Source organism: Nansenia antarctica, assembly GCF_963989245.1.
Source record: "Nansenia antarctica genome assembly, chromosome: 17".
Taxonomy (NCBI): domain Eukaryota; kingdom Metazoa; phylum Chordata; class Actinopteri; order Argentiniformes; family Microstomatidae; genus Nansenia; species Nansenia antarctica.
In genome coordinates this window covers 19,180,100-19,195,779 of record NC_137687.1, presented here as the reverse complement: position 1 = coordinate 19,195,779, position 15,680 = coordinate 19,180,100, and the positions used below count along the sequence as shown (strand labels likewise).

The following is a 15,680-nucleotide window of genomic DNA, read 5'->3' as shown; positions in this document are numbered from 1 at the left end:
ATGGACGTTCTGGAGTTGTTGGTAAGTTTTGAGGGGTCGGGAGGTTATAGTATTAAAAGAAAGTTTAAGGTCATGTTCTCACATGAAAGTCCGAATCAGGACCCGGAGCAAGTAGATGAGTTTGCAACATTGTTGCATAAATTATTTCTCTGATTTGCGTTCTCACAACCCTTTATGTAAACGAAGTAACATACGCAATCGAAGCAACAGACGTGGTAGTTGATTAGTCAGCAAAATTTAAAATTGCCCGTTCGTCCCGCTCTTATCCAGATCAACACGCATGCGCTGTTGTTTTCCTATGGACAGCCTCGATGCGTCGTTTCTAACCGGAGCGAAACCACCCTTTTGAAGCGGAGCATCCGTCGGCTGTTTGCTCCGGGAGCGACTTCGAATGCGCATTCTCACAGCTCCAAACGACGCAGAGCAAAGCGAATTTTATCCTAAACTCCGATTCCAAGTGAAGCAAATGTTCTAGTGAGAACACACCCTTAAAGTGTTGCGCTTGAGTAGGTTGTAAATGTTCCATCCAGGTTGAAAACTTTCAGTTTTGCTGGCGCAAGGATGTGCGTCTTGATGCTCCTTTGATTTCTCAGGTAGTCCCGGATCGGTTTGTAGAGGGCTCTCTGTTTTCTTGTTTTGTATGTGTAGTCCTGATCAAAAAAGATGCGCTCTCCGTCAAGCAGCACTTGCTTCTTATCCCAGGCTGCTTTAAGCACCCTTTTCTTTGTGTCAAAGTTTAAGAAGGCTGCAATAATCGGTCGAGTGGAGTGTGTTTGTCTGTTGCCCATGCGGTGCGCTCTGATTAGATTGATATCACCTGGCACCTCCAGAGTCTCTGCAATTAGCTTTTTTAGAAACTCTATCATATTGCTAGCTCCGTTTGTTTCCGTGACATTATATATACACATATTGTTCTGTCTGGATTTATTTTCTAAATAATCCACCTGATCTGAAAGCTCATCAATTCGATCCTTTGTCTGCTTCAGCTGCTTCTGGGCTGCTGCCTCGGCATCGTCCAGGTAGCTCACCCGTGTCTCCAAACAATCCACACGTTTTCCTGTTTTCTCCACGTCCTCACGCAGATCTGCTGTTTGGTCCATAATTGTTTTAATGTCTTTTTCCGTGCGTTGTTGAAAGGTTTTGGAGTCGTCTCTGAACTCCTGGATCTCTTTAGACAAGGTTTTGGAGTCGTCTCTGAACTCCTGGATCTCTTTAGACAATGATTCTTTCAGATCGGTAAATAATTTCTGCATCTCCTCTTTGTTCATGGTGTTCATGGTGGATTCGGCGTTCGCTCTGTGTTTATTCTTTTTAAGCAGTAGATTGTCAGGTTTTGTTGTTTCTCCAGAGCGTAGATTCATTCCTTGTTAGGCTATTATTTCACATTCTTGTTTGGTCTACTATTTCCGTGTTTTAATCATTATTTTTCGGGGCTTGCGAGAGAGGATATCACGCTGCGGCCATCTTGTCTCACGCACTTGTCATGTCTTCTTGATCTGTTAGACAACAGAGGCAGCCACAGACCTGGAGAAGAGAGGATTGTTCAAAGCAGGAGTATATGGAAAGGACAAACACTCAGCTACAGGCCTGGAGAAGCCATGAGAGGAAGATTGGATCATAAACAGACATTAAACCAAGGTACCAAGACTTTCAAACACTAACATTCTAGTTGCTGTGAACACTATAGGCTATTGTTTCGTAATTAGGTATTTAATTTAAATTTAAGGTATATATATTTTTCTCTTTACTTTTCTTTTTCTTTAAACCGTTTATTTAATTGAAATTACTTTGCCTTTTTGTTTTGCTTTTTGTTTTCCCCGAACGTACGTGTGTGTGTGTGTGTGTGTTCTGATGTGTGTGTGTGTGTGTGTGTGTGGTGTCTGTGTATGTGTGTGTGTGTGTGTGTGTGTGTATGTGTATGTGTATGTGTATGTGTATGTGTATGTGTGTGTGTGTGTGTGTGTGTGTGTGTGTGTGTATGTGTGTGTGTGTGTGTGTGTGTGTGTGTGCGCGTGGGTGCATGTGTGGGGGGGTAACTGTGCGCCTGGGGATATGTATGAATGAGGGTGGGATGGGAGGAAGTGGGTGGGCAGCTGGTGTGGGAGGGATGGGGTGTAAAAGTTGTCTTCGTCCTATTGTGATGATAAATGTTATTATGATTACCATTACATTATTATTGTATGTGTATGTGTGTGTGTGTGTGTGTGAGTGCGTGTGCATGTGCGTGTGCATGTTGAGTTGGGGTGCGCGTGCGTGGGGGTATCTGTAAGTTTGAGGGTATTTTGGTGTCTGGGGCGTGTATGATTTTGTGTGTGAGGGTGGGATGGGGAGGAAGGCGAGGTGGTTACCTTATTGGGAGGGATGGAGGTGTAAAAACTGTCTTTGTGCTATTGTGGTGATAAATGCTATTATGATTATTATTGAGTAGAGATGAGGCTTGTAATATATAACACCCCCCCCCCTCTATTATTTTGACTGTGCCCATACTTTTTTGCTAAATTAAACATTAAATTACTAATTATAGATTGGAGCTGTTTTGAATAAGGTATTAATTTATTTCGTTTATTATCATTATTATTATAATTACCAATACTGTTTTATCTTTTATTTACTTCTTCAATGTTATAAAAACGGAGAGTTTACTTTAAAGCTTGGTGCAGCAGGATTACACCCCCCCCCCCCCCCTATTACTTTAATTTTGTCCACACTTTTTTGATAAATGAAACCTTAAATTACAAATATGAATTGGAGCTATTTTGAATAATTAAGAGAAAATAAGTAGGGGAATAGAGAGACTGTTACGTTGATGCCAATGCAAAGTTTGCTGAGTAACTATATTTTGGCGGCCGACACAGACCGCCCCAAGGACCACTTTGGCTCCTCCAATAAAGGTCACTTATACTTACTACCTGATTAAGGTGGTACAATTGAACCTGTCAATGTTTTCCTTCTTTTGTCTTTTTCTTCTCTTTTTCTTCTTTTTACTTTTCTTTTCTTCCTGTTCCTGTTCCTCTTCCTCTTTCCCTCTGTCTCCTTTCCCTACTGTCCTTCCTCCTCCTACTGTTTTCCTAGTCCCGATAATATGCCTACTCCATGAAATACTTGTAATGTTAGTTTAAAATGAAGCCCTTAAACGGAGATATGAAAAAGTTGAAAATAATATCATTAAATGTCAATGGCTTGAATAACATAATTAAGAGGAAAAAGATTATCCTCCAACTGAGGAGAGCTGGAGGAGATGTCCTCTTTTTACAAGAAACCCATTTAAAGAAAAAAGAACATGACAAATTGAGTAGGGGACAAATTTACTCCAGTTCATATGGAACACAGAAGAGGGGTGTTGCTATAATTATACAACCACACATACCATTTAAAGAAGAACAACATATATACGACAAAGAGGGCAGGTTTGTTTTAGTAATTGGTAAAATAGAGTCAATTACTGTCTCATTCTTAAATATATACTATCCACCGGAATTAGGCCCAGAATTCATGTCAGAAATAATTGAAATGTTAATGACAAAATGTAAAGGAATCACCCTAATGGGAGGAGATATGAATCTTACAATAAATTCTAGGCTAGATTCTTCAAATAATAAACCACACAGAGCTGATAAAACATCATCAATTTTAAGAAGTGCAATGTCAGAATTTGGATTAGTAGACATATGGAGGGTGCTAAATCCAACTAAAAAACATATACATATTATTCTGGACGATTTTCAACTTCCAATAGACTGGATTATTTCTTCATGTTTAAAAAAGACGTAGAGAGGCTGGAAACATGCACAATAGGCACAAGGGACTTATCAGATCATGCTACGCTATCTATAACTATACATGTGACTGCTCCTGGTGTTTCTGGACACCTCTCGGAAATGAGAAAATAAAGCAGGGAGAAAAAATATGGAGATTAAACAATTCACTTCTTCAAGATAAGATCTTTGTTGAAAAAATCAATAAAGCCATAAAAGAATATGTAGAGATAAATGACAATGGAGATACTAATCCAACTATTATATGGGAGGGCCTTAAAGCGGTACTACGAGGACAGATAATAGCATATTGTGCATTTAAGAAAAGACAAACACAACAAAAACAGAAAATGCTTGAACAACAAATACAACACTTGGAAGACAAATTAAAAAATACAAATGAAATAATAGTAAAAAAATGAATTAAAAAAGAAGTATAAGGAGTTGGATAAAATTCGTACAGAGGAAGTGGAGAAATTAATGACATACACCAAACAGAAATATTACGATGGAGGACCTAAGTCTTTAAAACTCCTAGCATATCGACCTAAGACACAGACTAAAAAAGCACACATTTCGAAATTGAAGACTGTAGAAGGCTCTGGAACAATAACGGATAAGGATAACATAGCTGAAGAATTTGTAAAATATTATGAGAACCTCTATAAAAACACAGAACATATTGACCTGGGACTAATGAAAGATTTCTTACATAAGTTAAACTTAAAGCAGGTAACAAGATCAAAAAATGAACAGCTCATTAAGGACATCACAGTAAATGAAATACAACAACAAATAAATAACCTTAAAATGGGGAAAACACCAGGTGATGATGGATATACTAATGAATTTTATAAAACTTTTAAAAAACAATTGATACCACTACTTTTACAAGCATATAAGTATGTATTACAAACGGGAAATTGGGCAACTACTTGGAATTCATCTATAATAACGGTTATACATAAAGAAGGTAAGGACGCTACTGAATGTTCGTCTTACAGGCCAATATCGCTACTGAATACGGACCATAAAATAGTAACAGCTATTATTGCCAATAGGTTAAAGGACATCGTGCCAGATATAATAGACAGCGACCAATGTGGTTTTATACCAGGTAGGCTGCTGTCAGATAATATAAGGAGGACGTTAAATATAATGGACTATGCACAAAATAATGGTGCAAACCTTCTACTCTTGACACTGGATGCAGAAAAAGCATTTGACAGAGAGCTATGGCCATTCATGTTTGAAATTGTAAGAAGCTTTGGATTTCATGAGAATTTTAATAAATGGCTTCAAGGAATGTATAAAAATCCAGTGTCAAGAGTAAAAGTAAATGGCACAATATCCAGAAGATTTCCAATCTATAAAGGTACAAGACAAGGAGACCCACTCTCAGCAGTTATATTTGCTATATGCATGGAAGGACTAGCAGAAAGTGTAAGGAAAAATAATACCATCAAAGGCATAACGATAAAAGAGGAACAGCATAAACTGGCATTATATGCAGATGACGTGGTCGTTTATTTAACATCACCAACCCAATCCTTACCAAGCCTAATGGAAGCAATTACAGAATATAGTAAACACTCTGGTTATAAACTAAATGAAAGTAAGTGTGAAGTATTAACAATTGTAGAACAGATAGATTCGGAAATTAAGGAAAAATATAAGTTGAAATGGGATGCAAAGAAAATCAAATATTTAGGAATCTACCTCACCGGAGATATAACAACATTATACACTGACAACTATCAAGCCCTTGAAAATAAAATACGAGAAGATCTTAATAGATGGAAGATAACACCTGAATCCTTAATGAGTAGAGTAGAAAGCGTCAAAATGATGATCCTCCCACAGTTTCTGTTTTTATTTCAAACATTACCAGTTCCCATTCCACATGGTAGCTTCAAAAAATGGAATACAATGCTCTCAAATTTCATTTGGAACTACAAAAGTAAACGGAAAAAACTTAGTATACTAACTCAAACCAGAGAAAAAGGAGGGTTTAATTTCCCTGATCTAAAGTCCTATTTCCATGCAACTCAAATAGATACAATAATGAAATGGATGAATAACTCGGTTCAAACCAAATGGAAAGACATAGAAAAACAAGTAATATCAATATCAATAGGAACACTACCTTTTCTGAGTCTAAAGGATATTCAAAAATATAGTGGAAATAACAGATGCATAGAAAATACCCTCATAAATTGGAAAACTATTCGTAAAATGTATAAATGTGATGACAAATGTATTTATTTGAGAGAGATAGCCAGTGATCCAGACTTTTTACCTAATAAAACAGACAACATATTAGAAGAATGGGCTAGGAAGGGACTACAGGTGTACTCACAGATGGTTACAAATGACATGATAGACTCATTTGAAACCTTAGTTAATAAATTTAATATAAGTAATAGCCATTTCTTTAAGTACTTACAAATTAGAAGCTACCTTATAACACAACAGAGGAGACAGGAACAAAGATCACATATACTGATGGAATATCTGAGCAAAAATAGAAACAGCGAAAAGACAAAAATCTCAAAACTTTACAAAATCATGCAAGAAATCAAGATACAAGAAGATAACACTAAAGAAAAATGGGAAAACGAATTAGCAATAACAATTACGGAAGAAGATTGGAAAGAAGCATGCAAAAGAATATTTAAGACAACACAATCAAAATTCTGGAAAGAATTTGCTTGGAAAATAAATATGAAGATCTTCCTAACACCGAAAATGTTGTCAAAATATAGGCCAACAGGCAATGCAGAATGCTGGAGGAAATGTACGGAACAAGAAGCCAATCACACACACATTTTTTATACATGCCCTAAATTGAAAAGGTTTTGGGAGGCAGTTCAAGTAAAAATAAAAAATACATTTACCTTACAAAATCCTATACATCCAGTCAATATTATACTCGGTCTTATTCCATTAGATATACACAGGGAGGGAGATAAATATTTGTACACTATATTACGTATTGCAGCTTTAAAGCAAATTACACGTAAATGGTTGGACTTAAACCCACCATCTGTTAATAATTGGAAAAAACTGTTGAAGAGATAAAAGAAATGGAAAGAATTACTTATAAAGTGGGAAACCGTGAAGAGCAATTCACTATGAACTGGAGTAAATGGACCGAATGAATGAGTAGGAAGAACCCCCCCCCCCCCCCCTCACCGATCCCACCCCTCCCACCCCCCTCCTTTTATCTCTTACTTTTCTATCTCTATCCCTATAATTTCTCTCTTCTTTTTCTGTATTTTCTCTCTATTCTTTATTCTTTATCTTTTTATTTTTTGTTCTCTTTAAAAAAAAAAAAATGATGATGCAGGATGAACTTAGACAAGTGAAGAAAACTTGTAAAGTGTATGAAATGAACTTGAAATGTAATGTACAACCCTGCAATAAAGTAAAAAAAATAAATAAATAAAGTTTGCCAACAGTTGAACCAGCCTTTATTTCACTCATTTTTAATGCGCAGAAAAATGATCGCAATGAGAATCCAATGCAAAGCCAGCCACATCAACAGCCACAGCAATCATATAAGAAAGCAGCGCATATTCAGCGCAGAGTCAAATCCACACGCAAGCCGGAACCAAAGGGCATCAAACGGCAGTCCAGACACCGCATAAACACACGCAGCGTCAAAAAACAAACTTTGTCGCCAAGAGGCTAAGTAGGGGAAAAATACCTGCCCGACGCGCTGGCTGTCAATGAATCACTGTTCCGAAAGTACGTTTGGTATATTTATTGTAGATAAAAACAAAGGGTAAAACGGTATCACAAAACATTAAAAACAGCGTCTCAAGATTATCAAACAGTGACTTGTTAAAGCGGTCAGCAAAAGTAGGACTTCCCCACTCACCCCCTCTCCTTCCATTCACACAATTCCGACAGGTGAACAGCTGATTTCACTACTACCACCGACGTAATACTGACGTACCACCAACACCACGTGACCCGAATCCCTGCACGCGACCCACAATCCAACAGCAAACAACAAACAACAATACAACCAGTGGAGGCTCCTCCATAGAGGTGGAGGAGGCCTGGCCTCCCCAATAATTTGAGAGAAGAGAGAGAGATTTAAAAAAGCAATAATTATATTTTTTATCAGACACACAACATACAATTCAGAACAATACTTCATCCATTTCTAATATTTATCCTGCAGAACAGCACTCATACACGTGTGTGGCGGAAAAAGGTACTACACGGAGGCCAGGCCTCCTGTCGGAAAGTGGTTTCTCATAGAAGTCAATGTAATGCAATTTTTTCATGGCAATATGTAATTGGCCAAATCACTGAAAATGGGTGGGCACAGGAGGCCTGGCCTCTGTGTAGTACCTTTTTCCGCCACACGCGTATGAGTGCTGTTCTGCAGGATAAATATTAGAAATGGATGAAGTATTGTTCTGAATTGTATGTTGTGTGTCTGATTGACATAGTGTTTGAGTGCTTTTGACATGTCATTGATTGTATGTAGTATGTTGTGGTGAATGTTGTGAGCCTGAGCAGAAGGGACAATAGCTGCTGCAGGCGGACCAGAGATTCATGCCAATTGTTTTGTTTATTTGATGACCCATTGTGCAGGCAATAAAAGCTGCTTCATCCACCATCCTGAGAGTGTCCCAATCCCTTCAGTACCGCCAAACACAAATTAATCATTTTTAACAAAGACAGATAAGAAGAACAGGGAACATTCCATCGCGAGTGAAGCGAGCAAGCGGAAAAAAAATTGGCCTCCTCAATTCTGGAAGTCACCAGCCTCCACTGAATACAACCCATACCTGGCACCTACACATTATTTCTCTGATATGCGTTCTCACAGCCCTTCATGTAAACGAAGTAACATACGCAATCGAAGCAACAGACGTGGTAGTTGATTGGTCAGAAAAATTGAAAATTGCCCGTTCGTCCCGCTCTTATCCAGATCAACACGCATGCTCTGTTGTTTTCCTATGGACAGCCTCGATGCGTCGTTTCTAACCGGAGCGAAACCACCCTTTTGAAGCGGAGCATCCGTCGGCTGTTTGCTCCGGGAGCGACTTCGAATGCGCGTTCTCACAGCTCCAAACGACGCAGAGCAAAGCAAATTTTATCCTAAACTCTGATTTCAAGTGAAGCAAATGTTCTAGTGAGAACACACCCTTAAAGTGTTGCGCTTGGAGGAGGTGTCTGGAGCTCTCCCTGTATCTGACCTAGTTCACTCTGTGACTGGATCTTTCACCCCCCCAGGCCCTGAGCAGTCACACACACTGCCCTGTGTCAGTAATATAGGACAGTGAAGCATTTTCTTCTTCTTTTGGCTCTATACTCCAAAACGTTGTATTTTAAATAGTTATAGTTACTATGAGGTTAAAATGTAGATTCCCAACTTGCATTTGATGGTATTTGTGTAGGCCTACATATTGGTTTAATTATTTTTAAATAAAAAACATGTTTTATACATTGCAGCGTTCTTCCCAAATAATATAAGAATGGCACTTTACCACATGACCCATTTGGCTACTACACTGAACAGAAATATAAATGCAACACTTTTGGGTTTTTTGCTCCAATTTTTCACAAGTTGAAATCAAAGACCTAAGACTTTTTCTACACACATAATAAACGAAAAAAAGGCCACTCTAAAATATGCCGTTTTTGTGAACACAATTTGAGAGAAATAGGCCTTTTGTGTACAAAGAAAAAATCGCAGGTCTTTTCAACTCATGAAAAGTGTTTCATTTATATTTTGTTCAGTGTAGACTGTTATTTAATCATAGAGTAACTATCCTTGATTCAACAGGTATTGGTCTGGTCTTTAACATGACTTGACTTGTTAACATGACTTGACTTGGATCTCAATTTGGTTGTTAAGTCGTGACGTGTTTCTGGGTCCAACGTTGGCTGAAGCGCTCTCTTCGAAATGCAGCAGTAATAATAATTATTAATGATATTTGTATAGCGCTTTTCCGAGGCTCAAAGACGCTGACAATATGGGGAAAACGGGAAAGTGCTGCGTCCCTTGTTGTATGAATACATCCCAGTCAAAAAAAACGATTGAGCTGTCATTCTACCTCTTTAGTACTCTGGTGTGGGGAATTTTTGCGTGACGTCAGACTTAACAACCGAATATGCTCCTAAACCTGTCCTCGTTCCTGTGTCAAACATCCATCTGTGACAGAATGTTAGGGACACACAACGGTTGGATGACTGTTATGTTTGGTTACTCACGAATGCATCACATTGCATTGCAATATTTTGGCTCGAGCTGCTGTCACACATACAGAACCCAGCAGAGAACAGTGTGCAGTTGCTCTACTTTTGTCATCGTCATCGTCGCTTATCCTAAAATAACTCCATACTGCTGACATCGCCCCTCCTCCTCTACCTACCTGCTAGAGAGGTTATGTTACATTGCCGTTGTAGTGGTGTCGGGAGCGGATGTATCGGAGTACGAGTACATGAGCGCAGCGTTGGGTACGAGTGCTGGTATCAGTATCGGAGCATCCCTACTCCCCATGTTGACAGACAGCAATAACAGACTCCAAAGGCAAACACAAAGTCTAGAATCAATACTAGACATGGACAGCTCTCTTATGCTGCACACATGATGTGATGGAACACATCTGACTCACCAGAAACACCTGTCAAGCCAATTGTCCCGGTAACTTTGATCCCCTGAACTAGGGGGACTATGTATAAAAAGTGTTGTCATTTCGAAAACGGTGAAACCAATGTTGTACACAAATACCCTCGAATAAAAGCTGAGCATCTCTACTTTATCGTCATAGTAGCCTAATTGTTTCACTGAAATGCTCCACTGTCCCGTTACTTACTCACGGCACTGTGTATGTATACGCCACTCACACAAAACCAGCGCACGCAACATGTTCACATGATGAACTACAGTAGCCGGGTTTGTTAGGAGGGTTAAATAAATTCTGTCCATTCTGAACAAATAGCCTAGCCACAATTAGGCTACGTCATGTATATCCTCACCAGGTATTGGTCTGGTCTTTAACATAAATCGACTTGGATCTTGATACGCTCCTAAAGCTGTCCTCATCACTGTGTCAGACGTTCATCTGTGACAGGATGTGGCGGGGACAACGGTTGGATGACTGTTATGTTGCCGGTGGAAGACTGTTGGGTGGGACTCAAAGAGTGCGTACGGCTTAATTATTCACTGTGCAAGAGCAGTGAATAATTTAGCAGCCCGGTCTAGTCTTAGGCTACATCATCTTTGGCTTGTATAGCTTTTCCCAATTATTACCAATGAGATGATTTCAGATGCTGTCCCCAAATTCCTCACACAAATGTGTGATATCTCTAGCCTATATCATGTGTGTGTTTGATCGTGTGTTTGTGTGTGTGCGGACACACACGTGTACTGTATGCTTATGTGTGTGTGCCTCTGTGTGGCTAGAGGAAAGCTAACAAGGAAACTTATTACCATAACTCGGAGGCTCAGGTGACATGGCTCAGATACAGTTTCACCTGTTCTTCTAGAGACTCATTTTTCTATTGAGCTTCCAGGTGTTGTGTGTGTGTGTGTGTGTGTGTGTGTCTGTGTGTCTGTGTGTGTGTGTGTGTGTCAGTGTGTCTGTGTGTGTGTGTGTGTGTGTGTGTGTGTGTGTGTGTGTGTGTGTGTGTGTGTGTGTGTGTGTGTGTAGCCAAACAGCCTGGTTGATATAACTGCACTGATAATCATGTGTCTGGTAAACTTAGGCCTAAGTTTGTGCATGCCAATCGATGGCATGTAAGTTATTCTTCTAACTGATTTGAAGTGAGCTGAATGTGGACTCCCTTCAACATGAATGAATGAATGAATGAATGAATGAATGAATGGTCTTTATTGTCATTGATATAGTACAGGTACCAAACAACGAAATTTGGGAGGGGGGGCTCCCCTGGTGCTAGGAAAGAAGAAAAAAAAAAAAAAAAAAAGAAGGGAAAGGAGCTGGTTTACATAAATAAAGGCTATGTACACTGTCCACTATACTATACTGTACAGATAAAACACTGTGCTGTACTCTATGCTATGCTATACCTATTCTAACATTTCCTATTTCTCTGCAACCTTATGTACCCTAGGGTTGTCATATTGCACATAGTGTTATTGCACATTCATTTAACGTGTCGCAGTTTGCAGGCTTGAAATGTACACATTTGTGCCTCAGCACTACACCTGATTTTTCAATCCAGCAGCTGCCATCAATCCGTCCAGACTGTCCAGGGCCCAGAACCTAGGTCTTTGCTGTGTTCACCTAGGTCTTTGCTGTGTTCAGGGCCTGGATGGCCCTGGGGTAGAAGCTGAGCTTCAGTCTGTTTGTCCTTGCGGCCATGGTCCTGTACCGCCTCTTCGAGGGCAGCCGGGCAAAGTGTTCGTACCCAGGGTGGGATGGGTCTCTGGAGATCTTGGAGGCCTTCCTGAGGCAGCGTGTGTTGTACAGCTCTTCCAGAGAGGGGAGGGGGGCGCCGGTGATCTTCTGGGCTGTTCTCACGACTCTCTGTAGCGCATTTCTCTCTGCGGCTGTGCAGCTGGAGAACCAGTTGCAGATGCAGTAGGTGAGGATGCTCTTCACTGCGCAGCGGTAGAAGGCCACCAGTATCTCCTGCTTGTTGTGGTCCTTCCTGAGGACTCTCAGGAAGAAGAGCCGCTGTTGTGCCTTCTTGATGATGGCTGCTGTGTTGTTCTTCCAGGACAGGTCATCCTGTATGTGCACCCCCAGGAATCGGAGGGTTGAGACTAGGGCTGCACGATTAATCGATTTTAAATCGAAATCGCGATTTGAAATGATGCGATTAGCTAATCGCAAAGCCTGCGATTTGCCTGCGATTTGGGATACGTCATACAGCGCGTCGGATTCAACGTCAATGAACGTCAACGTCAATGAACGTCAATGTCAATGAACGTCAATGTCAATGAACGTCAACGTCAAAGAACGTCAACGTCAATGAACGTCAATGTCAATGAACGCACACGCACAACAACAACATCGCACGTGAAACGCCCACGTTTCGGTAGCTAGCAACATTCATGGTGGATAAATGGCTTCAGCAGAACCAGAAGCAACGAAAAACAGCACTTCTGTTGTAAGTATTTCGGGTTTAGGACGACTGATGTGCAACAAAAGCAGGTGTTGCGCACGACCTGTCGTGGAACAGTCGCTACATCCAGAGGCAACGCCACAAACCTGTATCAGCACTTGAAAACGTACCACAGGCAGCTCTATGACGAGTGTACAGTCAGAAACGGAGAGTTAAGTGAAAGTCCCGTAGCCCAGTCTAACGTTAAGCAAACAAGAGTTTTAGAGTCGTTTGTGGCTGTTACGCCGTATGAAAAGGGTTTAAAAAACTCATCCAAACGCTGGATAAAAGATAATGTGATTCCATCCCGCACGTACTTTAATCATGCGGCCATCCCAGAAATGTACGCTGAATGTAGGAAGATACTTGAGACGGAGCTGAAAAATGTGGAGTACTATGCAACAACCGATCTGTCGGGCAGGACGACCGAGCCGTATCTCAGTCTCACCGTGCACTTCATACATTACGACGACGAGTTGAAGAGTTGCCGGCAAACGGTATACTTTCCTGCTTTATCTATTTAAATGTTTACAGAAAGGACCTATTCTTTTTTACTGGACATTTTTATTATCACTTGATTGCAGTATGTGCAATATTTAGATGCTGCTCCTTTGCCATAATTAAATAACCTTGTTTGTAGAAAGGTCCTATTTTATTTTCATATTGGATTTTTTTTTTTTTTTACACTTGTTGAGAGAAACAAAATGGCAGCTGTTTAAAAAACCCATACATACATATGTTGTTCCAATTCATATCTTTTAAGTTCTCATCCTTGCATTAGAATTAGAGCAGTTAACAGGTTGATGGTATCATGTGGTAATGCTCTCTGAAATTAGCCCATGATAGAAGGTGATAGACAGATTCATCCAATCACCTGCCAAGTATTTTTGAAAGTACCTGCCCTTTTCCAAACAGCTTCCAATGAAGCTTTCCTAGATGGTTGTGTGAAACAAACCATCTGAGTCAGGTTAGTAATGCTCCATCACATGTTTCAATCTGAAGCTTGACTTTAAAGCAACCCAACTTTAAAGCAACCCAATGTAAGTTTAGTTCTTTCACTCGTAGCTCGGGCTGTGGGGATGCTAGAGGAGGGAGCCAATTCTCCTCAGTCCCCTGAAGACGTACAAACAAACTGCACGTTGATACGACCTTCCTAGCCGGAGATATGGCCACACTTTACAAAAACGTCTGTTGGGTGGCTTTAGAAATAAATAATCGCAAATTAAATCGCAATCGCAATATCTGTCCAAATAATCGCAATTCGATTTTTCCCCCCAAATCGTGCAGCCCTAGTTGAGACTCTCTCCACGCTCTCCCCGTCGATGAGCAGGGGCTGGACCTCAGATTTTTTCCTCCTGAAGTCCACGATGATTTCCTGGGTCTTTGACTGGTTCAGCAGCAGGTTGTTAACCTTGCACAGCTTGCTCAGCTGCTCTACCTCATCCCTGTACATCAGGGGGGGGTTGGCGTGAACAGGCCATGGATGATAGTATGAGATGGATGTGAATGAGTATGAGAGGTTTCTGCCTGTGTCTGTGAAAAAGCTGTTTCCCAACCCCAGGGGAGCAGAGCCCTGCACAGAAAGGGCGGAAATCGAGCCAGGAAACAGTCCTCCTAACACACACACACACATACACACATCGCTCACACACCGCTCACACACCGCAAGAGAACCCCCACACACTCGAAAGAATACACTTTCAGACCTTCGTAGTCGAACACCCGTTGCGCTAGTGCAAGCAGGGTTGTTTTGCAGACACAGAGCCCAACCGACACATGATGACGTAGCCTTGCTTGAACATATCGACTCCCAGATCTAATACTTATCGTGGGGTTTTTATTTCTATAAGCTCAGTGAGCTCTCCTAGTCTTGCAGTGGGCGGGGGAACCTGGGTTCATTAACCAGGAGTAGAACTGCTCGCTGCTTGCTCTCTCGCTCCTCTCCTCCTCTCCTCCTCTCCTCCTCCTCCTCCTCCTCCTCCTCCTCTCCTCTCCTCCTCCTCCTCCTCCTCTCCTCCTCTCCTCCTCTCCTCCTCCTCCTCTTTGGAGTCCTGGTGACACTCTGCTGTCCTTGTCCTAGATCTGCTGTGGTGACACATTACTCAGCACGTGTCCCAGTCTGAAAAGAAAGTTGGATATCTGGATCTTCTCTGATACAGTACAGTGTCACTGGGGCGGCTGTGGTTCAGGAGGTAGAACCGGCATCTAATCATCGCAAGGTTGGCAGATCGGCGGTTCGAGCCCCGGCTGGCCACATGTCGAGGTGTCCTTGGGCAAGACACTGAACCCCAAAATTGCACCCAGTGAGCGGGCCGGAGCCTTGCATGGTAGCTTGGCCGCCATTGGTGTGTGAATGTGTGTGTGTGAATGGGTGAATGAGAGGCCGTTGTAAAGCGCTTTGGATAAAGGCGCTATATAAGTGCTGTCCACTCCAAGGAGGCCACACCCCCCGGAGGGGACAATGGTATAAATCTCATTGTCACCAATTTTGTTTTTCAATACAGGTCCATCTCTGTTACTATCAGAATCCATACAAAGGTTGTGCTGAAGGATTTTGTTGAGTGGCATCAGATGTTGCGTTTGGTGTAGATCTTGGATCACCTGGGTGCTTTTTAAAAGTAGTTCTCGATAATCGGACACAGCCAGAACGCATGAGACACCGTGGGTGTCTGCTAGGCAAAATGGACACATAGGCAATTCAAGGCGATTCAAGTCCCTTTTCAAAACAGCCTTCTATTTGTATAATGGAATCTGTGTAGAGTCTATTGAATCCGATTAAAATGTTTTGCATTGTGTAATATTCTGCGAATGTTGGTGAATATTTGTCTA

At 41.1% G+C, this 15,680-nt stretch overlaps 1 pseudogene across 1 annotated transcript in view; it reads left to right on the top strand.

Annotated features, from left to right (window-relative positions):
- LOC308172470 (arf-GAP domain and FG repeat-containing protein 1-like) overlaps positions 1–15,680 on the top strand; it is a 50,265-nt pseudogene that overhangs the window by 17,058 nt on the left and 17,527 nt on the right. The gene's annotated exons all lie outside the window — the stretch shown is intronic.